The 26,585-nt window shown below is 36.1% G+C and overlaps 1 protein-coding gene across 7 annotated transcripts in view; it reads left to right on the top strand.

Annotated features, from left to right (window-relative positions):
• The first annotated feature begins 2,778 nt into the window (after positions 1 to 2,778).
• ZNF532 (zinc finger protein 532) overlaps positions 2,779 to 26,585 on the top strand; it is a 111,533-nt gene continuing 87,726 nt past the window's right edge. For 3 of the 7 annotated variants that reach the window (XM_031945908.1, XM_023496160.2, XM_023496163.2), the window contains exon 1: positions 3,534 to 3,787. The gene's annotated coding sequence lies outside the window, so the exon portion shown is untranslated. Of the gene's footprint in view, positions 2,975 to 3,533; positions 3,788 to 5,667; positions 5,777 to 12,766; positions 13,031 to 26,585 lie in introns of those variants that run through there. The other 4 variants (XM_031945905.1, XM_031945904.1, XM_003759967.3 and 1 more) reach the window with 4 other exon arrangements.

Raw genomic sequence — 26,585 nt, 5'->3', positions numbered from 1 at the left:
ATGTTAGCCAAGTCAGATAATCATAGCAATCTTTTTATCATCACTAAAAACAAAATAAAATCTGCTAGGTCTTTTTGATTACTATTGCAATACAGATTCTAAAACTTCATGACTAAAGGGCAAGGTAAGCAATACTTTTTTTTAAAAAAATCAATGATAAATTTTGCTTATACGTCTTAGGAGGTTATAGACCTTTTCAGTCTGCAGAACCACATACTGCAAATATACCAAGGAAAGTGTATTTGTCATTTCTTATTAGAATATTTTCCTATTTCCACTGAGGAATATAGAAGATAGAAATATATGTGGAGGACTATCTCTATGCCTCTATGAGGTTTGCAAAAGAGTAAAATCATCTTAAAAAACCAAAGCTGGGATTTTGAATGTCTGTTGAAAAATCAAATCCCTTTTGATTTATACAGCAACCTTTCCTCTCCCCTCAATCCCCTAAAATAAAACAAACCAAAAATTAAAACAACAAAATCCCCAAGGAGATGAAATTCTTGTAGTTTCTACTTGGCATTAATGTTACATGATTTCTTTGTGTTGACCTTTACGCATGACACTCAGAAACAGTAATTTGTTTCAATCTTGTATAGTCAGGTAACTGCTTTTGTCCTTATATTTGTATAAAACAGTGTATCCTTCTAAAGACTTTTTGTATTGATTTTTTGTTGTTGTTGTTGTTAGGAGGAAAAGGATTTTTTTATTTTATATTTTGGATTAAAAAAAAATACTCCCAATTGTATGATTATGTGAAATGCACTATTTTGTAGCATATGATTTTACTTGTCTGTTTCTCTTATAAGTAACAAAATTAGCAAAAAGGTTCAATCAAACCCCTCTAGAAATAAAAGGTTTTGATGATTTGGAAGAAAGCAGAATCTTTTATTACTAGGTTGATATATTTATATGTTTTAAATACAATCACAGTCTACTATCTGTGAATCTAGGCATATTTGAAAACCAATTTTTCTCTAGGATTCTTGTTATTTTCACAAAGATTTGATTTGAAATGTTTTTGCAAAGTGACCTCCAGAAACAATCTTTGCCATTTTGAGACCATCAAGAAATTCTGAAGATGAAGACACTTTATGGAAAACATTCCATGTTTTTATAATCTTGGAACCCTTTAAATCCCTTTGGCTGCTCTGTAATATGAAAGACAATGAAAAGAGATGAAGAAATGCTAACAAATTGACCACAGAGACCAAATCTATTAAATGTTATAGCATTTATTAAATATTATGGCATGCTTATCATATACTTCTACATAATATATAACAATACTATGAGTATATCTTAGTAATCTGTTACAAAATGAACAGTGTACATTGTAGCTCAAAGGACCATGGGCTTATTCATGATGTGGAGAGAAAAAAAAAGAATCAAAGTTCAAGTAAAATTGAAAATGAATTCTAAAATTCATATAGAATTGGAAATTATAATTTTTAGGCCCTTGATGATTTTCCAAAATTGAAAATGAATTCTAAAATTCATATAGAATTGGAAATTATAATTTTTAGGCCCTTGATGATTTTCCATTTTCTATGGTACTGACAAATGTGAGGTAAGCTTGTGAAAATTTTGCCATTTATATAGTCATGTCTAAAACTAAATATAATCAAATTTATATGCAACTAAAAGCAATTTTTTATTTTAGGCTAAAGAGTAATGATATCTTTAAGACTATATTTCAATTTATTCATATGAAAAGTTTTTTTTTTTTAAATAGCAAAATTGTTATGTTCAATTCTAACTCTTCTAACTCTATAAAAGAAAAATGGAAGTTAATATAAGGTGCACACATCTTTCAAGTGCCTTTCATCTTCCAAATGCTCTACAGACATTAACTAATTAATATAATTTAAAACCAACAAAAGGAAACACCCAAAAATATTCCATGCAGCACAGAGTCAGCAAGAAATATTCTTTGACACTGAAGTTTATTCAAATGGTATAACAGGCTTTGTTTTGTTTTTTAAAAGGTGTAGCCTAGTTTGATGCAGTATTTGTAATAGTAGAGCCAAGTGAAGTCCTAGCAGACTTGGAGAGAAAGGCAATTTTTTCTTTTTCTTCCCCCATCCCCCCAGATTTTCCCATTTTGTTCTATTCCTAGTGACTGCTCACTTGGCATTGTGTTTTAAATTGGTTTTCAGTTTTGTGGGATGCTTAAAAAAAAAACAGATTGTGGACATTTCAAAAACCATGACATAAAAATGGATAAAACAAGAGGTTTAATCTACAATAGAAAATCGGGTAATCTCACCTTTAAGGAATAAGAAGATAAAGAAATTTCAGCATTATACATGTGTTTGACCATTGTATACTTTCTTTAAAAATACTATGTTGCATTTATTTTTTTAAAGCCACCTTGGAGTTTTTGCACCTTGTTTTCCCTTCCCTCTGAGTTTTCTTAATACCTTTTTCTTCACCTTAAAAAAAAAAAAAAAAAGAAAGGGAAATGGCATAGTTTAATCAAGTCCCAATTCCTTTTTATTTTCGGGATAGCAAAATTCTTGGCTTTTTAACTCATTGTCTCCACTGGGGTGTCTTCACTCCTTTTGTGGCACTATTTAAAGAGAAAAGGGCTTCAGGCTGGACCTATAAATAAAAGGCCCCTTCTTTATCCTCAAGGGAGAAGCTTAAAATTAATTTCTCTTAAGATTTCCCCCTCCCCCTTTTTTATTTGCCACCATTATAAGGCTAACAGAGCCACCACTCCTTTTCCTTAAGATCTCCCCCCCCCACCCCCTCCCAGCCTCTCGATATTTTCCAGCCATCTTTAGCAAGGCCTTGCTCTCCAGTAGCTGCGGCTTGCGGCCGTTTAAAGGACTGAGTCAGATCCTAAAATGTCTGATTGAAATACACATTGGACAAAAAAAAAAATCCTCTCTCCATCCTTCTCACCATCACCACCATCACCAGGGCGAGAGTTAAAATCCAGCAGCCCCATATGGGTGAGACTTGGCAGGTCTGTCAGACTTATTTTAAAATTCGTAATAATCTAAGCTAGTTATGAGAATAATAGCATATTGCATGCCTTTCTCTCTAACCAGCACCCCCCCTCCCCAATCTTCCCTTCCCCCATTCCCAGCCCCCCCTCCCCCCTCCCCCTTCTCCCTTTCCTCTCTTTTGTTCGCTCGGCTCTCCGGCCGTGCCTGGGCGAGCTGGGGCCACGGCGGCACCCTCCCCTCCCTCCCTAGGCCGCAGCTTCTGCTCAGCCCCGGGCTCGCGGCGCCGCGCGCGGCCTACTCTGCCAAGCTGCCCTGGGTCGTCGCGCGCGGCTCCCCGGGAGAGAGGCACAGGGCCGCGCGCGGCGGGGACCCGAGCGCCGGCAGCCGCCTGCCCGCCTGGCCCGGGGCTTGAGACTTTCCAGGCCCCGGGGTGTCTTGCGGCGGGGCCGGGCCCCGGCGCCCCTGCTGCTGTGCTTGCTCCTGTTGCAGCTGCCCGGGGAGCTGAAGCTGCGGCGCAGCCAGTGGTAGTAGTAGTAGTAGCAGCAGCAGCAGCAGCAACGGCAGCAGCAGCAGCAGCAGCAACAGCGGCGGCGGCGAGGCCGCCCCAACACACACACACACAGACCCAGGCAGCGGGAATGCAGATGACACGCCCGTAATATGGAAGCAGCAGCCGCCGCCGCTGCCGCCGCCGTAGCAGCAGCCGCCGCAGCCGCAGCAGCCACGACAGCTACAGCAGCAGCCGGCGGCGCCGCGCTAAACAAAGGTCATCCGAGCTGCGGCCCAGACACCCGGGCTTGACCGCTGCAAAGGCCAACACCGGGAAGGGGGTGGGTGTGCGCCTATGTGTGTGAGTGTCTATATGTGGGAGTGGGTGGCTGGAAAGGTGAGGGTCGGAGGGCAGGAAGGAGCCAGGAGAGGGGGGCTCTGGGTAGAAGACTGGATGGGTGGGGGGGTAGGTAGGTTGCGTTTGCATCTGCCCCTAGCTGCTGCCACCACTGCAGGGGTGGGGGTAGCAATGGGCGATTCTTAGTCCCCTGGGCTTGACAGCATTGACCTCTCCAGGCTCTTCTCTGGGGAGAGCTTCCCCTCTCTTTGCTAACACTTTCCTGGGGGGTTGCAAAAGGGCGCCGCTGGAGCTAGGCCCCACGGCTTCTGAGCGGGGGCCACGTGAGCAGTGGGGCACTCCTTCTCCTCCTCCCCTCCCCCAGCACTGTCTCTACACTGTTTATTTTAAAGGGGCCTCTGTCCCCCCACTCCTCCCCTTCTTCCCCTTCATCCTTCCTTCTCCCTATGGACATCCCCAGCTTTCTTCCCTGGGGTGAAGGGATTTGGACTTTTTTTCTCCCCAGGTGCTTGAAAGAAGAGGAGAAGGTTGGAGAAAGAGGAGGGGGGTGGTGCTGGCTGGCTGGCTGGCTGGCTGGCTGGCTGGGTGGGCGGGCGGGTGTGGGGCATGTGGTGGTGGTGGTGGTGGTGGTGACAGTATTGGGAGAGAGGGGAGGGCAGGCTGGGAGGTGGGGTGGAGTAGAGTCGGGGTGTCAGGCAGAGAAGAACCTGGTCAACAAGCCCGCAGCTCTCTGCTATGGGGTTGAAGGCCGTCGTGTGCTGCAAACGCATCCTGAGTGAGGACAGAGCTCTAGATTTTTCTTTATTGGGGGGCTCTTTGTTAGCTTCCAACACAGACACACACATACACACATAGAAATACACTCACACACACACACACACACAAAGATCTGAGCCAGGTTGTGGGAGGTAAGTGGGGAAAGGAAGGAGGGGGAAATGGATGTGCTGGGAGCTTCGGGTAGAAGGGAGGGGGGAAATGGGGCCCTGAGAGGCTTTAGGGGCGCTGGAGAGGTGAGCATTTCAAGGGTCTGTGCATGTGTGTTGGGGGGGATACACTATGACTTCCCCCTCCTCACCAGGACCAAAAAGGAAAAAAGCAACCCCTAGCGAGATCCCCCCTGCGCTGTTGATTTTCAGGGACTTGTTGGCAACTCAGCGAGGGTTGCCATAGCTTTTTTATGTAGGGTGACCAGAACCGGCTGAAACTGGTTTGAGGCAGATCAGCTCCTGAACACAATGCAGTCACTGAGCTACTACAGTGGGATAGCAGCTTCCTCCCTTCATGGCAGCCAAAAGCAGAGGAGCTTGCAGGAAGGTACCATCCCAACACAGTATGTGAATGCACACTTTAGACACCACACAGCACTGGTATGTGTCTAATGTAGTCCTAAAAGATTCTGTATAGGGAAGAGGAGGAAAAAAAATTGGACAGGTTTGCAGGATCTGAGGTTACTTGGGCTTTTCCTGCCTTTTTCTTTTGCTTAAGGGATGGACAAGGAGCTGAGATTTATGACCCTTATTAAAGGAAAAAAAAAATGTTCTTTGCTAGGGTGGGGACACTTGGTTTTTGCAGTCTCTTTCTCTCTTTTAACAAAATCAAACCAAAATGAACTGATGGCTTTGTAATTGTAGTTTTATTTGTGACTTGGAGAATGCTGCTTTGCATGCTGTTTTCTTTTGCAGGATGTATGCTATCTTGTGCTTTTCATCTTAGATGCTAGCAAAGGGTTTGTGTGTTTTGGGGGTGGGGGGGGCACCTCTGACCGTTGTGCAGGCCAAGAGGTAACAATATTGTTCTAGGAATGAGCATACATGCATTTCAGTGATGCTGGAAGGCATACATACTGTCTTTTTTTTCTTGTAGGCCTATTGACTGGGGCTGCTTTTAACCCTTTCATATTTGCAGAGGTAATGCATCTGTGTGACAGTAACTGAGCATTGATCTGTCTTTCCAAAAGGTCAAGGTTCACAAGGTGAGATCCGATATTTTGAGCATGAATATAATAATTAGAAGATACATGCATACACAGATTGACTCTGACAACCGATTGGTTCACTGGTGAAGAAATTGTGGTTTGACTCTACAAGAAATACTCATATCTTATCCAAGTTTAATGGGATTAGCATGACTTTATGATGACATTGTTATCAGAGCTAACTCAGGATGGCTTCATGGTAAATAGCATGTGCGTAGGCATCTTGCTGGCTATTCAGTTGGGAGAAATAGGCCTTGATAAGTGCCAAGTGCAAATGCTGGCAAGAGACTTTGGGCCTTGTGGAAAAAATGCATTGTTTTGCATTGCACCACAGTCCTACTCATGGAGTATTTACTCATGTAGCATTTTCTGTATGATTACATAAAAGGTAACTGCCTCATCAAATGGAGGCCACCTGGTTATCGTTTTAGAATTTAGAGACTTGGGACTTAGACTTACATTTTCTTCATTCTACTGACCAGCTTTATTTTACTTTGCAGCAATGATTCATCCAGAAAGGGATTCATTTGGAACCAAGTAGAGGAATGTTTTAGTGCTTTTGGTAGTGGTGGTGGTGGTAGTGTGATGAGGGGGATGGGTAAAATGGGGGGAATGGATTGGAAGATGAATGTTATAGTGGATTATTTGTGGGATACATTTTAGTGAGGAATAATAATGAAATACCAAAAGAACACTGGATGAGCTGGCATCCTCTGCCAAAAGATGTCTGTTTTTCCAACCTATAACATCACAATCATGGATAATGGAAAGTCTCTAATGTTTTAAAAGTATATTCTTAGATTTGATTTGGCATTTAAATTTATCATGGAAAAGTAAAGGCTTTGGAGGAAGAGAGAAGAAAGCAGTAATGAATGTAGCAAAGTGAAGAACAAAGGCTGTTAAAGCTTACACAGGAACACTAAACATTTTGCCTTAGGGATCTTTTCGAAAGAATTGTTACTTCCTAAAACAGGAAATCAGCAACTCTAGAATCTTATCCAAAATGATGTTAACAAATATAACCAGTCCTGCCTGTTGGAGCTTAGTAAAACTATAATCATAGGTTGAGCTGGAGGAAATGGTGGAAAATGAATTTTTGTGACCAGGGTGAGGTGGTTATTTTGTTCAGAAGAACAGTCAGTCTCAGAAACATTGAGCATTTAAAAATTAAATAAAGTAGGGGTGATTATAGGCAAGACAGTTGGATTAAGGGTGCCTGGTATGTAAGGGTGTTGTGTTTTATTATTTAAAATTTTAGTCTTTGTACCCTAAGATATTTTGATGGAGCATAACAAAAGGAAAAGAAGATTGTATTGTAGGTTTTATACAGTGTTATAGATGGATATTCTTTTCAGATTTGTTAAACTAGTAAAATAATGCAGCAAAATTCCTTTTAAAATGTTGTTAAAATTGTTTCAGATTCAATATCATTTCTGAGTGCCAGAGGTTCTGCATTTCACTATAGAATTATGCTTGCAAAGCATAATTCACGTTTCATATTTGTTGCGTTTTCTATCCTGCCATCCAAAATCCATATGACTAAACATAATCACTCTTAATTTTAGAACAATAAGCTGATTTAAAATTGTGGTCACTGAAATCATTCCCTTAAAGTCAGTGTTTCTTTTTGATTTAAATTTGAAAGACCAACCTCTGACTAGTGGCAGGTTTTTTTTTGTTTTGTTTTTTTCTGCTAAGATGTTAAAAATGCCTTGTGGGAATTGCTCACATAGAATATGCTTAAATAGCATTTTGGTTTGAAGTCCTGTTGGTGGTTTTAGCTTTATGTTTGCATAAATCTTCTGGAAAATAGCATTTGGTTTTTGTATGTAGGCCAGTATTTCCAGCTGAAAATGCTGTTTAACGTTGTAGGGCTGGTTCTCTGCATCAGTAATCATGAGCTCATCTTGGATCGAGGTTTGCCTCCAGTATTTGGACTTACACAGAAGCAAAACAATTTAGCGAGTTTTTAGTCCCATTTGAAAGGTAGCTGAAGTTGGAAATGTGAATAAAACGGGTTGATTATTCGTTAGCATGTTGAGTCTTGGGAGAGGGGCAAAATGTTGACATAGATGTTTCAGGGCCTTTGCTTTGATGGTAACTGGTTGTGCACATAGGCAGGCCCTACCTTACCTCAAATAGAAAGCTCATCTCTGCCTACAGCTGTATTGAAATATTTTTGAGCATGAATTATAATCTAGTTTGGAGAAAGAATTTGTTAGTTTGGCTACAGAAAGTAAACTGAAAAGAAAGTGTAACTAGAGTCTTAAACCCATACTTTTTATCTTCTATTTGAAGAATTATTTTTCCATGTACATTAAGTTAATGGAATTAAAAAAAAATTAATGAAATCTGATTTCTAGAGAAAAATGGAATTCTTTTTCCTAAGATTTTTTCCCCCATTCTACTTTTTTGGAGGGTATCTTTTCAAAAGGATACCACAGAAGGAGGGAAAGGTCATCAACATTTGATAGATAATTTTTGTCTTTATTATCTGTTGGATAGATTATTTGAGTTGTATATAAGTTAAAAATTTTCAGCCTTCATTGTTTTTTGTTTCCCTTCTTTACCCTGGGGTATAGGATGTCATTAGTTGGTTTCAAATAGCCTTCCTATATCCTTGGAACGATATTTGGTAGAACTCCCATGTAGTCATTCAGCGTTTGATGGCTAGTAACAATGTCCCAAAGTGGCCCATGAAAGAGAAACAGGGCATTTAAATTAATTCTGGTTTAATATTTTCTACTTCCTTTAACTATAACTCTTCTGATGAATTTTTCTTCTGTATTAATATTTTAGATAATCCTGTTTCTCATGAATTAAGAAATAACAGCTTTGAGTGATTAAGAAATAACAGCTTTGAGTGATTAAAAAAAACAGCTATCCTTATCACCTGAAAAAACACCAACCTTATGAATTGCATTATAGACTTATGAAGTCATATTGCATAACAAATTTTGTGAACAGATATAAGAATATGAGGTGAATTGTCTAATGGCATGACATGCTTCCCAAAACTAGTCTAAATAGATAAAACTGGAAACAAAACAATATCAAAATACTGAAGTGTTTTATTCTTTATACTTACATTTCTAGAAATTTAATTTTTACAGTTGTCTTGAAGTTCTTTAAGATAATAAATCATAATAGTTTTGTCTAGTTAAGAACTAGTCCCAAGTTCTAGGCTTATGTATATATAGCAACTTGTATTTTGGATTTATAGAGCAAACCTACCTCATGTGTATCAGTGCCTAAGGCAATTTAACCTAGTTACAATTTATTGATCTGAAAAATAAAGATTATGGTGAGGTCACGTGCTAGCCTATGACATACCCATCTGGGTCCCTTCTATCATGATTCAGGGATGTGTCATAGCTCACATGCGTTCCACCCAGGAAATGTCTTCCAAAACTATAGACTAGCTATGAAGTAGTCCCCAAATATTGGATCTTACCCTCAGAAGTAAACATAGGGAGTTGGAGCCTTTTATAAAAATGCCAGCCTAGGGTACCTCAAGGACCTTTGACTATATAGCCGGAAGTAAGATAAAGATGTCCACAGACTTTGGTACAATTCCTTTGTTGCTTACTGGTTACACCTAGGGATTAGTCAGTCATTCTGTCTCTTTCTGTCAACCTATCTTCACCCCACCCTTCCTGTAGGGGAAGGAGCCAAGTCTGACCAGATTTTCTTATGACAGAGAGAGAGAGAGAGAGAGAGAGAGAGAGAGAGAGAGAGAGAAAGAGAGAAAGAGAGAGAGAGAGAGAGAGAGAGAGAGAGAGAGAGAGAGAAGAGAGAAAGGGAGGGAGAGAGAGAGAGGGAGAAAACAAGTTGTTGTTAGGCCTGGCCTAGAGAGTGAAGCTAGCAGCTTGCAACTGGCAACTGGACTGAGAAAAAAAAATGATTATAATAATTATCACAGTACCTGATGTGTTTCTACTTTTCTATAGAAAAGCACTTGACGATTTGCAGATTTTTTTTTCCGTTAACGGTGTAGATGCCTAAGGTGACCATGACAGACGTGAAATCTGTTTCATTGAATAACATATGTACAATTTTGTTTAGTGAAGTAAAGTTGTCAGTAATTTTTTAGTACCAAATATTCTAGGCATTTAAATTCAAAATTCTTAATAGTATTTTTCAAAATTAAGCTCTGATAGAGATTGTAGCAAAGGTATTACATAAAGCATAATATATTTCAATCTCCATGAAATATAATATTTATGTACCATATTCTAAGGATTCCTGCTATCTTTTCAAGGAAGACAAACCAATTGAATTAGTAAAAGACGCTGCAAGTTACTGTCTTCTCCAGTTACTATGTAGCCCTAGGGCAGTATAAGACAAAAATCTATATTCTAGAAAAGTTGATAAGCCACATTTTTATGTGTGTTCATTTGGAACCTAGCTGTAATCATTGATTCCATTGTAATATAATTAAAACCCAAATTCTTTATACTTGTCACTTTTATAATCCTTACACATCTACACACTCACATCTTCTTTGCTATCTAAGCAACTTTAAAGATTTTATGTACTAAGACTAAGTAAGGATGAAGTGTGTGTGTGTGTGTGTGTGTGTTTTTTAAGAATTAAGCTACCTCTGGTACTAGAGTTATATGTGGATAGTTGGAACACTGATAAGGGGATTAATTTTTCATCTCTTTTCAGTTTGTCTTTGAACAGACTGTTTATTATGAACCTTTTCTCCAGAACAGTTAGGATTTGATATATAAATTATTCTAATTTATATTTTTGAAAGTGCAGAAATATGCATGTCATATCACAAAAACAAGAGGTATTAAAAAATCCTCATTTGCTGTTGTCCCCATGAAAGATGATAATCACTAATTGCTCTTAAGTTTTTGGAGTAAAATTGCTTTCCTGCATCTTTTAGGTTGTGGAACCTTAGGAAGATTATACCTTTCCTTCCCTGTTTTCAAAGATTTTATCTGGGGAATGGGAGGAAGGGGGTGGGAAGTATGTAGGAGTAAACTCATAATGAGTCTTACTAGTTTTAACTGAATAGGTATTTTATCTTCGGAGGGCTTTAGTATTAGTGACTCTGTATCTGCCCTGAAATGAATGAAACTTGGGAGCAGAGAGATATATTTGTTTCTCTTTTGGCCATATCTTGCACTCAGAGCTAAGCCTAAATGTAGTCATTGGAACTTGGACTCAAGAACCTGTTGGTGATTCATATTGTCTGACTGATCATCCCTTGGCATAGTTTGTATTAATTTAAGGTAATAAAGAAGAGTTTCTTTGCTTAATCTGATCTAATAAAAATATTAAATTTCTAGATAGAAGCCAGTAAGGAGTATGTATATACTTTGTATATTCATATGTATATACTTTATAGCTTGCTTTGGAATTAGGAAGGCTTGTGGTCAAGTTCTACTTGTTATACATGTTGGCTATTCAATTAGAATATTATTCTAAGGGAACTCTCAAAGGTGATTAAGTGGAAAAATAGTTGCTGAACTGCATTGGTATTGTATCAAGGAATGACCAATGATGATTTTTCTTCCCAAAGCAAGGTACATTGGGATTGAGATTCCACATAGAATTTATTCCCAGCTACTGCTGCTGCTCCTCCTCCTCCTTTTCCTCTTTCTCCTTCTCCTATTCCTGTTCCTTTGTCCTCTTTCTCCTCCACTTCCTCCTTTTCCTGCTCTTCTCCTCTTCCTTCTACTTCTCTTTCTCCTCCTTTCTTCATCATCATCTCTTCCTCCTCCATTTCTTCCTTCTCCTTCTCCTTTTCTATCTTCTTTTACAAAAGGTAGAGGAAGATGAACAGCAACCAGGGAATAAGAACAGATTGGAAGTTTAGATGGGAAAGACTCTAAATGAGATTGTACCTGATTCCTTTATTCTGATGAAGACTACTGTCTTGTGAGAACAGAGAATTGGGCATGGGAAGCTAATTCTGATCAGAGCAACTTGTCCAGGGACTTAACATATATGTATTGAGTCCTCATTTTACAGATGAGCAAATTGAGACCTAATCTGAAATGCAATGTGAACCTGAGTCTTTCCCTCTTGCATATTCTCCAGTATACCATGTTGCCTGTCAATTGGCAACAGGAAACAGTATGGCCTCATAGAATGGTAGAGTATTTAGAGAAAAATCCCTTAGGATTTGGTAAGTCTTATTTTATTGGGTTATTGTTTTATATTGGGCACTACCTCTGGGAACTTTTGAACAAGAAAAATGCATAAGTGTGAAACTGTCTCACATGTACCAGAATCTGCTTCTTCTTCTAATACATGTACTAAGTGCTTTCTGCACGTAAGATTGGTCCCTGATACACTCAGGATGGGAGCAGAAATCTGATCTGTTTAAGATAAAATTGCTGTGCCTATTGTCTAGATTCCTAATCTGGGTCCCCAATTATTTATTATACTCCTGACTTCAGGCTTCTAAGCCCTAGTTGTCTAGTTTGCTTTCCTGAGATCTTAAATCAGATTCTCTCCCAGGATTCCAGATTTGTTGTTTCTTCTGGCCTTTCATAACTTACCAGATTAAAATTAAGATTTTTAAAGCAATTATTGCTTGTAGTATGATGTGCTGGGTACTAGGGAACATATAAAAGTTTAGATAAGTTGTAGTTCCTGCCTTGAACAAACTTTAAAATATAGCTATGGGGTAAGACAAACATTGATAACAGTAATACACAGTAGTACCTGATAAGCATTGTAAAGAGGGACAAGACACATCATATGAAGTCTTAAGCCTTTCTGAATATCCTCTTTCATTTTGCCTACTGCCTTCCTAGTTTTCTTTAAGTCCAATTCAAAACCTTTTCTTCTTACTGTAAGGAATTCCCCAACCCTTCTTAGTTCTGGTGCCTTTCTTCTACTCTTTAGTTTATCATTAATATTGTATATAGTGTGCTATGTAGACATTTGTTTGCATATTAAATGGTAAACTTCTTGAGGGCAGGGACTCTTGCCTCTTTTTTTTTTATTCCTAGAGTTTAGCATTGTCCCTAGCACATAGTAGTTGCTTAATAAATCTTTATTGATTGGTTGATTAATCTACTTCCTTCCTCTGACCTTTGGTACTAACACATCTTCCTAATCTGATTCTAGATGCCAAATTCTGGTTTGATCATTGGTTTATGGGCATTCTCTAGGTCATTCCTGCTTCCTGTACCCCTCTCCTTACTTTGGCTCTCCAAGTCCTGGCTCTTTGCCCTGAATCTTCAATTGCTGCCTGAAATCCTAGTGCTGACAGGATAAAAAAAGGTAAATTCAATACAGAGATTAGATCTGGGGGATGTTTTGGGTTGGAGCCACTTGTTGTAATTTAGTGGTTGTCATAGAGACTGTCAAGTCTTGAGTCAACATGCAAAGAGCTGTTTTTTTGTTCAGTACTCAGAATGAACCACCCCATCATCAAATGTTAAGTTGGTCCATCCTTAACTGTGGCACAGTTCAATAAAATCAATAGTAAATTATGGCATGAGCTCAGATTTCTTGGATTATAGGACCCTAGATTTGAGCTAGAAGAGACATTAGGTGTCATCTAACGCAAATAGCCTATTTTATTGATGAGAAAACTGAAGCCTGGAGTTTTATGTAATTTGTTTGGATCAGATAGCTGTTAATTTTCAGAAAAACTAAGATTGGGAGTTGGTTAAAATGTGAATATAAGTTAGACCTAGAGTCTGATCCGGGAAGAACTATAGAGTATGGACAAAGTCAGGAAAAAATAATAGAGCAAGACTGTGGGTCAGAACTAGGTAGCAAATTAAAGTCAGGATGTCCATAAATAGCTGGGAATAGATTTAGAAACTAGACAAATCAAGAGACACAGAAGGACAGAATAAAGTTGTACAACTCAAAAAGGATATAGTAAAAGGCCAAGACAGACATAAACATTAAAGGTCAAAGCAATATGAAAAATCCCAAGGCATAAGAAGCAAGAGATTTGCAGGAGCTGAAAGATCATAGTAGGAAACCAAATTCAAACCAGTGACAGCAAAAAAAGCCCTTATAACTGAAGACTTTGGACTCACAGTTTTTTATGTGACTCAGACCCAGGCAGGAAGTAGTCCCAACCCAGCTTTTCAGTGTGGGAAGAAGTAATTGATGGTACCTGTATAAAATAAAAAAAGTATGGGTTGGGGAGAAGTAGTAAGTTCTGGCAGATAAAAAGTGAAAGGAAAATATTAAAACACAAACACATAACAAAACTCCAGTAGACACGAGACCCTGTGCTAAAGGAGATTATAATCTAGTAAGGGAAATAGAATCAATACAATAAAGATTGTACATATACATGAAAAAAGCAAAAGAAGAAGGTTCTAATTCTCTAGTATAGAACTATGTAGGATAGTTCCTGATTTGAGCATTTTTGGACCCAGTGGCTAAAAAAGAAGTGAAAAGTGAGGACTGCTTATTAAGACAGTATATAAATAGATTATTGTTATAGCACACTTTACAACTAAAGAAGTGATTTTACATCTGTTATCTCCTTTAATCCATATATTACTAGACTCATTTTTACCGATAGGGAAACAGGTTTTGAGAAGTTAAGTAATTTGCACAAATTTGGTAATTAGTAAATGAAAAATCCAGGATATAAACACATATGACAATGTTAATTGATCAGTACTTTTTCCATTAATATCTGTGAGTTATAAGCCTGGGAACTATTTCCTTTATGGCAATATTTTTTGGAGGGGGAGAAAGTGATGGGGAATTTATTTGTTTATTGGCTTTTGGTGCTAGTGGATTTAAGATATGTTTTGCCTTGATTCAAACACATTCCTTTATCACTTTGCTTCAACACCAATGACATTTATTTTGTGGGTTACTGTATTGATGAATTGGATAGACTTAGCATCAGAAAGACTCAAGTTCAAATTTTGCCTCAGTTGTACTCAGATATCTGTGTTATTAAGCCAGTCACTTAACCTCAGATTGATCTCTTATCCTTAGTTTCCTTATCTATTTAAAAAAACAAAAAACAAAACCAAGCTAGCACCTTTTTCACAAGGACAGGACTATTGTGAAACTCAAAAGAGAACTTACATAAAGTGGTTTGCAAATGTTACCATCATAGGTAAAGATAGAGTCTAGTAGCAAAACATGTGAATACTTCCCTAATGATATGGAGATTGTTTCTTTTCTTGACCTCTTTGTCACCATTTTCTGAGTAGTTGAACTAAATTCTACTAGTCTAGTGGAAGGAACACTAGCCTTGACATCAGGTGATTTAGGTTTCTAACTTGTGGAAATTAACAATTTTGTAACCTTGGGCAAGCTATTTAATGCTTCTGATTGTCACTTTTCTTATCCATAAAATGGGGATAATAGAGTACCACCTATTTCATAAGCAATTGTGAAACTTAAAGACCTATATAAAGATGTTAGCTTTTATGTGAAAGCATATTTACTACTGCCTCATCTCCAGATTATCAGTTAATATACATTTGGGTCTGATTGGTCTTAAGTCTCATGAAAAATAGAGCTCAAAGCATTTTTAACTGAATATATGAAAGGTCAGTGAGGTTTTTTTGATGTTGTTATTTTGTGAACAATGTAATAGTGTTATAGTTGGAGTTAATACAGTTTGGATTTTAGATTTTTTTTTTTGTTAGTCAAATAGCTGCCTATGACTGAAGAAAGGAGAAACTTGTTACTTCTGTTTACTGCTTTTCACAAGACTTTAACTTAAGTTAGGCTACTTTGATGAAAGCAAAATGGAAAGAAATGAATATTTTAAGTCAGATTTAAATCCTGCCTCTCCTACAAGACTACTTGTGTTATTGCTATTAAGTCATTCAAATTTTCTAGATCTCAGTTTATTCAATAAAAAAAATAAGGGTGTAGATGAGCTATCTCTGAGATCCCTTTTAAGCCTCTAGATTTATTATCCTGTAATCTTGTAACAGCTCTGATAACATTTCCTTGCTAGACCTGCTCATCATGACCTTGCTACTGTTGGTCAGGTTTTCTAAAAGCTTCTTCTTGTTTATTATTTCTCTTTCAATGGAGCATTTCTCATGTTTGTAACGTCATTGCTTTAAAACCAGAGAGTCTCTGAAGTTACTTTAGGATTATATTACATATCTTATTTGCTTGTTAAATATTGCAAGTAGGTAATAATTCTGCAATAGATCCTATGTGTTAAGTATCTCAGAGGCATAGACTCAGACTTGGCAGAGAGCTGATAATCCAGCAGCCTATGTAGAAGACTATTATAATTATCATTGTTACTTCTATTCCAGTCACTTTCCCATGTGGGAATTCTATCTACAACATGCCCAACACATGGTTATTCATCTAACTTCTGCTTAAAGAGCTCTTTCTTTTTGTTCAGTTGTTTTCAACTCTCTATAACCCTTTTTGTTTTATTTTTTTTAATTTGAAAAAAGAGTAAAAAAAAGAAATACAAAAGAAAACAAAGCAAAAGAGAACACTAATATGTGACCAGCAGAATGTTAGGGAGGGTTCAAAATATATAACAACAAATTACCAGATCAAGAAAGTATATGTATATTAATAAAAGAAATTATATTCATGAATGTCCATTTTTTTGTTCCTTGTAAATTGTTCTTTGCAGCCCACCTTGTTTATTCTTTTTACACCCTTTTAACCCCCCACTCCCAGATACATGAAAAGATATATTTATACATAGATATATACATATATATACACTCACACATACACACACCTCACATACACACACACACATACATCTTTCCTATATTTGCTGCCTCTAATTAAATTGTGCTTGTATAACATGATTACTATTTTTATCTTAATTTTGACAATCTTTCATTTGAGTTACCCTGTTATTGATGTGAATCTTATATACATACATGCATATATGTATATACATATGTAAAAAGCAAATATTTTGTCCATGTTTAAACAGTTTGTCCATGTTAAGTTAAAATTGATCTTTTATATTGGCTTTTATATGTTAAATTTTCTTTTGTTTTTTAATTAAAGCTTTTAAATTCTCAAAAGATATGCATGGATAATTTTTCAACATTAACCCTTGTTTGTGTTCCTGTTCCCTCCCCCACTTCCCTCCACCTCCTTCCCTAGATAGTAGTAATCCAATATATATTAAATGGTAAAAATATATGTTAAATCCAATATATGCATACATATTTATAGTTATCTTGTTGCACAAGATATCAAATCAAAAAAAAGAAAAAAATGAGAAAAAATAAAATGTAAGCAAACAACAAAAAGAGTGAAAATCTATGTTGTGATCCACACTCATTTCCCACAAGTCTCTCTCTGGGTATAGATGGCTGTCTTCATCATAAGATCATTGGAATTGGTCTGAATCATTTCTGTATGTTAAATTTTCTATTAAGTTCTGGTTTGTTTGATAGAAAGTTCTGAAAATCAGCAAATTCATTTAATGTCCATTTTTTTCTCATTCAGAATTATAAATAATTTTGCTGGATATGATATTTTTGGCCACAGGCCTAGTTCTTTTGATTGTTGGTAGATATGATTCCGGGTCCTAAAGTCTTTTTTTTGGGTTTTCTTGGCAAAGATACTAGCGAGATTTGCCACTTCCTTCTCCAGTTCATTTTACAGAAGAGAAAAGATAAGATGAACCAGGTTAGATGACTTGCCCATGTTCATACTAGTAGGGGTCTGAGGCTAGATTTGAAATCATGAAGATGAATCTTATTTCCAAGGTATTATTTGAGGTATAGCTTCCCCTTGAAGGTCTCTAGTGATAAATTCATGTCTTTCTCATGTATCCTATTCAATTTTCGGGCAGCTTTAAAAATTAATTAAGATTTTGCTTAAGTAGAAATAAAATCTTTGTCACTGTTGACTTCCACTCATTGGTTGAATTCTAGCCCCTGTACAAAATAATTGTAATTTCTCTTTCCCATGAACCCACTTAGTTCAGTGTTACTGCCAACATATGAATAGTGATTTCTTCAAGATCCATGACATGCTTAGATATTGATTTTACACTAGTGGTGTCAAACCCAAATAGAAATGGAACCCCATGGATTACACTTGGACTTAGAAATCTACAAAGAACATTATCTATGTTGTATTTTGTTTTTGTTTACTTGATAACCATTTTCTATTTATATTTTAATCTGGTTCTGGCAGCTGAAGAGGAGAGTTTTCCACCATTTTCTACTGTTAAGAGCATCACTTTTGAAAAGGACTAACCAATAGAGTTAAATTATACTAATCATCTCCTTGACCTCTTTTCACTATATATAACCCTAGACTTCCTGGTGTAGCCATTTCAAAAAACAAGAAACTGTCTTATAACATAAGTATGTTGATACTTAACTTACTATAAACTCAGTTCTTCTAGAACTTGTGTTCTCAAGGGCTTTACATTATTCTTTATATATATATATATATATATATATATATATATATATATATACATTTTTTGTAAAGGCTAGTTCTGCTCTAAGGTTCTGTCTGGAAAGTTTAAAGAGTGTTTAGAGGTCCAACCAAAAATTACCAGGGAAACAATATTCTCTGGTTAGAAAAACTGCAAATAATCACTACCACCCCTTCACATTATGTATCTTAAAAGCGTGGTATAAATGGTATTATATCATTATTATCCAAATTGCTAGTCTAAGTCCTCAGCTACATGTAGTTTTGTATTCTTTCTGGACTAGAAGAAACAGCCTTGAAAAAGCTGTTTTGAAAAAAAAAAAAAAAAAATATATATATATATATATATATATATATATATATATATGGAAAGGTATCCAAAAACAGGGCACAAGAAAATGACCTAATTTTAAAATAGTGAATAGAATAGGATAATAGTCTGATCAGTTTAACTTTCAAAATACCTGACAAATTCTGGATTTTTATATTATTAATAGGACATAGAAAGGAAAATAGTAAATATAGAATCATGACTTTATGGAACTAGTTCATGCCAGACCATTGTCATTTCTTTTTGAACAGATTACTAATCAATGAATTAAGGGACTGTGCTTGCATATTTTTATAATTTTCAGTAGTATTTTATTTTCCAAATATATGCAAAGATAGTTTTCAACATTCATTTTTGTAAGGCTTTGTGTACCAGATTTTTCTCCCTCCCTTCCTTAGCCTCCCCCCCATTCTCAAGACAGCAAGCAATTTAGTATAGGTTAAATATGTGCAGTTCTTTTAAATATTTTTCTGTATTTGTCATGTTGTTCAAGAAAAATCAGACCAAAAGGGAAAAAACCATCAAAAATCAAGCAAGCAAACAGAAAAAGGTGAAAATACAGTGCTTTGAGCCACATTCAGTCTCCATAGTTCTCTCTGGCTGTGGATGGCATTTTCCATTCTGAGGCTATTGGAATTGCTTTGAATCACTGCATTACTGAGAACATCACAGTTAATCATCACATTATCTTGTTTTTACTGTGTACAATGTATTCCTGGTTTTGCTCACTTCACTCAGCATCAGTTCATGTAAATCTTTCTGGAATGCTCTTGTTTATTGATACTTTCTTGATCTTGTGGAGTAGGTGGGAAGATATAAGCTAGATAATATTACCATCAGGTGAATTTGGAATTGGTTGAATAGCCCAAAGAGTAGTGATTAAAAAATCAATATAAGCTTGGAGCAAAGTTTCTAATGAAATATCTTGTGCTACTTAAACTTTTTATGAATGACTTGGATAGAAGCATAAATAGCATATTTGTTGAATTTATAGATAAGAAATGGAAAGTTATAACATTAGATAACAATAATGATACAAAGACCTATTAGGCTAAAATATTTAGACAATATGAATTTATTAAGATGAAATTTTAATATGAATAAATGTAAAGTCTTAATTTGTGTTATAAATCAGTTCACAAATACAGAATGAGTGGGATGTGGCTAGATAACAGCAAATGTGAAAAAATCCTGGATGTTTTTTAGTAGGACCAGTATAACTGCAATATAATAGTCAGAAAAGCTAATACACATTAACAAAACTATGAACAATTCATTCCCAAAATGAGGGGAATGATAGAGTTCTATTATACTTTGCCAGAGCAAAATCCATCTAAAGTATTATATTCAGTTTCAGCAACTACATTTTAGGAATAACACTGAGGAGTATAGAAATGATTTGGAAAAGCTTTTGTGGGTAATGTTACAAGAGAATCCACAGAAGATCAGAAGGAAGACTACTGAGCAGCTTGAGGATCCATTTGAAGTTAGCTAAATTATCTATATTGGAGAAGGCACACTGGTCAGAAAAAAGGAGCGGAGTGGAAGTGGATGGGAGGATTTAGCTAGCTTGGAATTGGGCATGGCATAGAAGGCTTTGTAAGCCCTATTATTCTGTCTTCATTTCTTTATCCTACCACTCAAAATTCATCAATAAAACTTTTAAATTAAACTTTTCTTTCTGAACAGTAAGTGGCCATAATTGTTGAGTAAGCTGATTGAGCACTTTTGGTGCTGCCTTTAATCAGATGTGGTGATAATTTTACAATCGGTGCCACTAGTTTGGTGCTTGTTGAAGGGGGAGATTTATATGAGTGAAAGCTTTTTTATCTCCTTTAGCTTTGTGGCATGAACAGAAATGCCAGGAGTTCCAAAATGCTTTGTAGTGAAAGATCCAAAAGAAAGACTCCATTAATGTAAGGAAGTCCCTTCCCTATTCTTCTGGATGTGCTTTTTTTTTTAAAGTCCCACAAAATTTAAAATACAAATGACAAAAAGGCATCAATAAAACATAATTTTGAAAATACTAATAATTTAAAATGCAAAAAACTATGTTAATGGTAATATGCAAATCCATCAGAATTCACTTCTGTAATTTTCAAGTTAGAATTTATAATATATAGATGGATCAAAACAATTCTTCATTTGCTTTTTTTTTTAAGTACAGAATTAGTGTCTATGAAAGTGAAAGATAATAAATAAAGCTACTAGAGTGAATAGAGCATTTCAAGGACAAAAGCTTTAGAAGCATTCCTGTGGAGCTGTATAAATAACATATCATTTGGTAACACCCTTGCAAGTCCAGTTTAAAGGTAAACTACAGAGTTTCCAAATTAGGAATGATGTTATGCAAATAAAAAGATCATCCAATTCATTTTCCCCTGTCAACTGAATAAATTCATTAAATTATAGCATACAAATGAGTTTCTAAGTACTGTATAAAATTTTCATTGTACCATGAAACTTTGAATTGTATTTGTAAATGAATTACTTATTAGTCAAACAATAATATCTCATTTATATTGCAGTTTAAGATTTGCAAAGAACCAGAATACGCATTATCTCAGCATGTCTACATTTATATATGCTAAACAATGCTGGAATGAGTAAATAATTGCTTACATTTGAGGTTTTGAGTTTGTCTATAAGTTTCAGGCTGCAAAAAAAAATGTCATAACAGGCAGGAGGATTAAGTTAAATTTAATAAAAATAAGAAATGTAATATAAGTAAATGCAATCAGACTTGGATTAAAAGAAATCAGCCTAATACATTAGAGATGGCAGGAAAATAGTTGGACAGCAGTTTTCTGAAAAAATTTTGAGCTTTAGTGGATTGTAACGCAGTATAAGTCACCAGTGTCATATGACACTCCCCATCCCCCACTCCACAAAGAAACAAAGAAACAAAAACTAATGCAACCTTGCTCTGCAAAAAGAGAGGCTTAGCTTCTGAGTAAATAAGGAATTGATAATCCTACTGTACTCTCATGGTTATTTCACATCTGGAGTATTGTGTTCAGCTCTGGATACCAAAGTTTAGAAAGGGAATTGATAAATTATAGAGTGTCCAAAGGAAGAAAACCAGGACATGAAAAGCTTTGAGTACATATCTTGAGGAGTGGTTAAAGAAATGGAATGTTTAGCCTGAAGAAAAGTCTCAGGGGGGAGCCTAAGAGCAGGCTTTCAGTATGTGGAGGGCTGTCAAGGAGAAAAGGGATTAAATTTGTATTGTTTAGACCCAGAGGAAAGAACAAGAAGTAATGGGTAGATGTTGCAGAGAGGGAGTTTATGATGGGTAGCAAAAACAAAACAAAATTAAAAAAAAAATCAAAACGAAAACACAATCCTTCACAATTAGAGCTTTCCATTAGTGGAATGGGCTGCCTTGGCGTGTAATAGCTTCTTTCTCAGAAGACTTCAGACAGACACTGGTTGAGGACTGAGCAGCTCTTTGTAGTGGGGATTCTTTTTTGGGGGGGAGGGGAAGAGTGACTATTCCTAATAGTTTGACCATTCTCAGTGGTCACTGAGATTCCTTCCAATTCTCAAATTCCATGATTTTAATTTCTTTAAAAATAATAAGAAAAAAAATTTAATTCAGTCCAGGAATTTGAGAATTTCTACCATTCTCCCTGGGAAAGAGTTTGAATAATCAAATCATTGTAAGCAGAAGCTGGAAATGGTATGCTTTAATGGAAATAGGCTTACTTTATAGAAGCTCTAGTTGCTTTTGGAAATCTATCCATTCTCTTTTGGCTAAAACTAGTAAATACAAGTGCCAGCACAAGTATCTAAATCAGAAGAAGACCTGCATAGAAATTTTTTTTTTCAATTAAATAATCATCTAACATTTGATAGATAAATATCATCTTAAAAAAAATTTTTTTTTTATTTAGCAAATGAGCCAACTTGTACCCAGAATCATCATATGACTTGTTTAGGTCACATAGCTAGTAGGTGGCAGAACTAGAATACTGTTTCCACTTCACACCTCCCTGATAATAGATATCCTGTGGAAGTCCTTTAACTGCATATGTTAATTTATTTATATATATATATATATATATATATATATATATATATACACACACACACTCTTTCTATAGAGGCTCTACAGCTGCAACTAAACACGTGCAATTCTTCTAAACATATTTCAACATTTGTCATGCAAGGCAGTATGCTGTAGTAAATGACAAGGATGTGGAATCAGGAGAACTCAGTTCAAATCCTAGCTCAGATTCTTATTATAGGTGTGTGAAATCACTCAACCTTTCTTATCTGTGAAACAAAGAAAATAAAACTACTAACCACCTCACAGGATGGTTGTGAAGAAGAGACTGTAATCCTTTCAGTGTTTCTATAATTGTGTATTATGTAGCTAATAGTGACATCTGGGCAAGCTAAGTCTTGCCCAGCAAACTGGGTTCTGGACTCCCTTTCCTAGGTGGCACTTTGGAGATGAGTTTTCACCTAGGTAACCTAGGTAAATTAATCTTGTTCCTGGAAATAACCATGGAGATGGAATTGAGAACACCCCTAAGGAGGAACACAGCCAAATGAATGAGCTAAGGTTTCTGGGTGGGAGGACTGTCTGCAGCAACAGTTGCCAGTTGTCAGGGCCTTTAAGGGCAGTTCTGCTGGGAGAGGGTTTTCATGTGGGCAAACTTATCAACTTTTTCTTTTGTATTTTGAGTCTTGGCAATAAAATTAAAACAATTTAAATGAGATCATTTGTGTCCTTTAAATTTCCATTTGGTGATACAAAGAAAAGCAGTGGCTGGTAAGTATTTTTGGAAGCTTGTTATATTCAGTAAATTGATATACCAGCATTAAAATACCTTTAGGGCAACAGCTAAATAAACATGGCTATTTTTGTCGCTTTAATAAGAAGAATAAAAGACCCCTTAGATTCAATTTGTATTGGATTATTTGGTTTCTATATGATGCAAATTTAGTTAAACAGTGAGAAGTCAGTTTTCTATCAAAAATGATGAGAATTAGTAAAAGAATGAGCCAGAAACCTATATGTAATTAACAGCTACATCTGTTGAGAAATGAGTTGTTGTTTTTGTTGTTATTATTTTTCCTCTTAGGTTGGGGTGGGGGGGGGGAAATTGAACTGAACTAAAAAGGAGCTTCTGCGTCATGCAGGAAGAACCAGTATTGCTAGTTGTGGTTATCGTGGCCTCTTCCAAATCATAGTATGTCACTGAATGTTTGAAACCACATTGAATCACAGTTCAGGCTGTGGTTGGAATCACTTCCTGACAAAGCTTCTACTGGAAAGTAAAGAAATCAGTGATGCTTTTTTGAACACTCATTTTTTGAAAAGATTCTATTCTGATGATGTGTGATATGAAGATTGAGTTTTCAATCTAGCAGAGTGTAGATGGCAAAGGAGCTACTGAATAGGATAGGCCCTAATCCTTTGATTATTTCACTTTCTGAAATGACTTCTTCTCATTCCATTCCATTTATTGTGGACATCCTGTGATTTGAGCTAAGGTAGGGACTTACTAACATAGCATTCTTATAGTCATTATTTTTAATGTGGACAGAATTAGACTGCAAGAAAATGCCATGATCTTCAATTGACTTGAAAACTTGGTAACTTAAAAAAATTTTAAATATCAAATGAAAGAATTCTGAAACATAAATATATCTTGATGTGTTTTTTCTCCCACATACCAATACCGTCATGCCTTTTAAATTCAGCAAATGTCAAAATTCTGGGTTTTTTGAAATTTTCTTCTTAGAAATAGTGCTTAGAACATGTAAAGTTCTTGTCCCTTTTCTCCTTTCTCTTGTGGAACATTGTTCTCATCTTTTATGCAGTATTTATTTTATACATCTATATTACATATAGCTATTTGTAGGAATGATAGGTACTAGTGTAAGAGAAGATCTCAAATGGTTATTTGAAATTTCTTCCATTAAAATAGGTAAAAGGAAACAAGATTCAGTCTTCTGGAGGTTAATGAATTCTTCTTTGGCCCTGTGCCTGTATTTTAGCTGACACTAGCTGAAGGGTAGAGCCTATTTAGGACATGCCTTAGACCCAGTTGGTAGACTTTTTTCAGTCAGATAATTGAAAAAAACAAAAACAAGCATATAATATACTATACAAGTATATAATATGCTGTACAAAAACCCCATGATTTAACAGTTAAGACATGTACTTTTGAATGATACATGCAAATGCCTAAGTACAAATTAAGTCTTTTTATTATTACTTAGCTTCATATAAGCTCTAGTTATTTAAACACTGATTTTCATTGATACTTGGAAGATGGCTTTACACCTGTCTTTTCTTTGCTTCTATTTCTAGGACAGCTGTTAATTACCTTAACACCTCTCTGTTACTCTTGGATTGCTAACTGAATTCCCTTGCTCTTCCTGTGTTGAATTACAAAAAGTTGCTTTCTACAAAATGGCTCCTTCAGTTAGCCTTTTTACTTTTGAACCTTATGTAACCATTAAAGAAAATAGAAATATACTAAAGAAGGGCAGAGAAATTCTAAATAAACTAAGAAGTAGACAATAATTTTATTTTATACCTTTATAACCAAATATTTCTGATATTTAGAGTTTTAACTTTAACTAATGAAGTCTTATTGAAAACTGACTCACGAAGAGGTGAAAATGTATATAGGTTTCATTTGACTGTTGTTTAAAACTATTTAATTCAACGAAATTCATCAAACTTAACATCTTCCGCATGATATACTATGCAAGGTATTATGGAGACATGGATAAAAATGAAAAAGTTTCTTCCATTAAAGATCTTTAAGTTCTGTTGGAATATACAAAATGTACACATATATGAATAAGGAAATAATACTAAATAAACTATTTGATAAGTGAACAGGGAAAGGGAGAGATCAGACAAAGCACCACCACAAATTTGGGGAAGGAGAAAACACAAAGAATCATGGTAATGAAGACTTTCCAGAATATATTCTACCTGAGATGGGCTTTGAAAGATATAGATGAGGAAGGAGAGTAATTGCAGGTATGGATATAGAGACAGATAATATGTTGAGGTTGAAAAACTTAGTACTCCAATTTGGTTGGAATGTCATGATTATGAAGGGTAATAAATGAAAGTCTAACTACTTCAAATGGTAGTCTGAAGACTTTGTAGTTTATTCCTGAGGCAAAAGGGAACCACTGAAAGCTTTTAAGCAGGTGCAGGAAGTGACTGATGAATTATTTTTGCTACAATAGTATAAAGGAAAAGTGGTGAGTAGTTGAACTAGAGTGGTTACCATGTTAAGTAGAAAAATGGGATGCATGTGATAGAAATTTTGAAGGGAATAGGAAGGATATGACAATTATAGCTGAGAAAGGGAAGAATCATACAGGAGTCTTGAGATTTTGTTAAAGCCCTCAGTAGAAATAAGGAAGTTTGGAGAAAAGGCAAGTTTAGAAGGAAAGTGAGTTCAGTGTTAGACATGATTTGAAGTCCTGGTGGAGGCATCCAGCAGGGAATTCTCAGTGGATAAGGGTGTTTAGGTCTGGATTTAACATGAAAAGTGTTTGGGGTTATGACCAATGGACAAGCTCTTGGAGTTTAGAGAGGATGCTATTAAAGGCACAAGTAGAAAGATTAGCCTTGGCAAAGAGAAGGGCTTCTTAATCCTTTGAAACTGAAGTGAAGGAGAAAGAATAGATGAAAATGTAGAGAGGTCTTGAGATATGAAGTAGAAGAGTTAAGGAAGCTGATGGTAGATAGCCTTTATTTCTTACTGATGTGGGAGACAAGGTTATTTGGAGAAATTGCTCTAAAGGTGTCATTGAGGACATGGGAAAAAGAAAGGAATAATAGCCATTATGGGGAATATGATAGAATCAGTGAGGAAAGAGTAAAGGGTTTTCTGTGTAACCTCGAGGATCTGTTTGGGAGTTGAAAGATAACATGAAATCCAAGTGGTCTCATTTGGCATAGGTTCAAGATGTTCTCTTGCTTGAATTCAGTAGTTTATGTTTAGAATCAGAAAATGCAACTGGTAAGATGATAGGTCTCTTTTCACATATATTGAATTTGAAACAGTATATTATTGATAGCAAAATTCCCTAGAACATTAGGGAAAGTTTATTCCCAAATTTGATGTG

The sequence above is a fragment of the Sarcophilus harrisii genome, chromosome 1 (assembly GCF_902635505.1).
Source record: "Sarcophilus harrisii chromosome 1, mSarHar1.11, whole genome shotgun sequence".
In the NCBI taxonomy this organism is placed as follows: Eukaryota; Metazoa; Chordata; class Mammalia; order Dasyuromorphia; family Dasyuridae; genus Sarcophilus; species Sarcophilus harrisii.
This window is presented reverse-complemented; position numbering and strand designations above follow the sequence as displayed.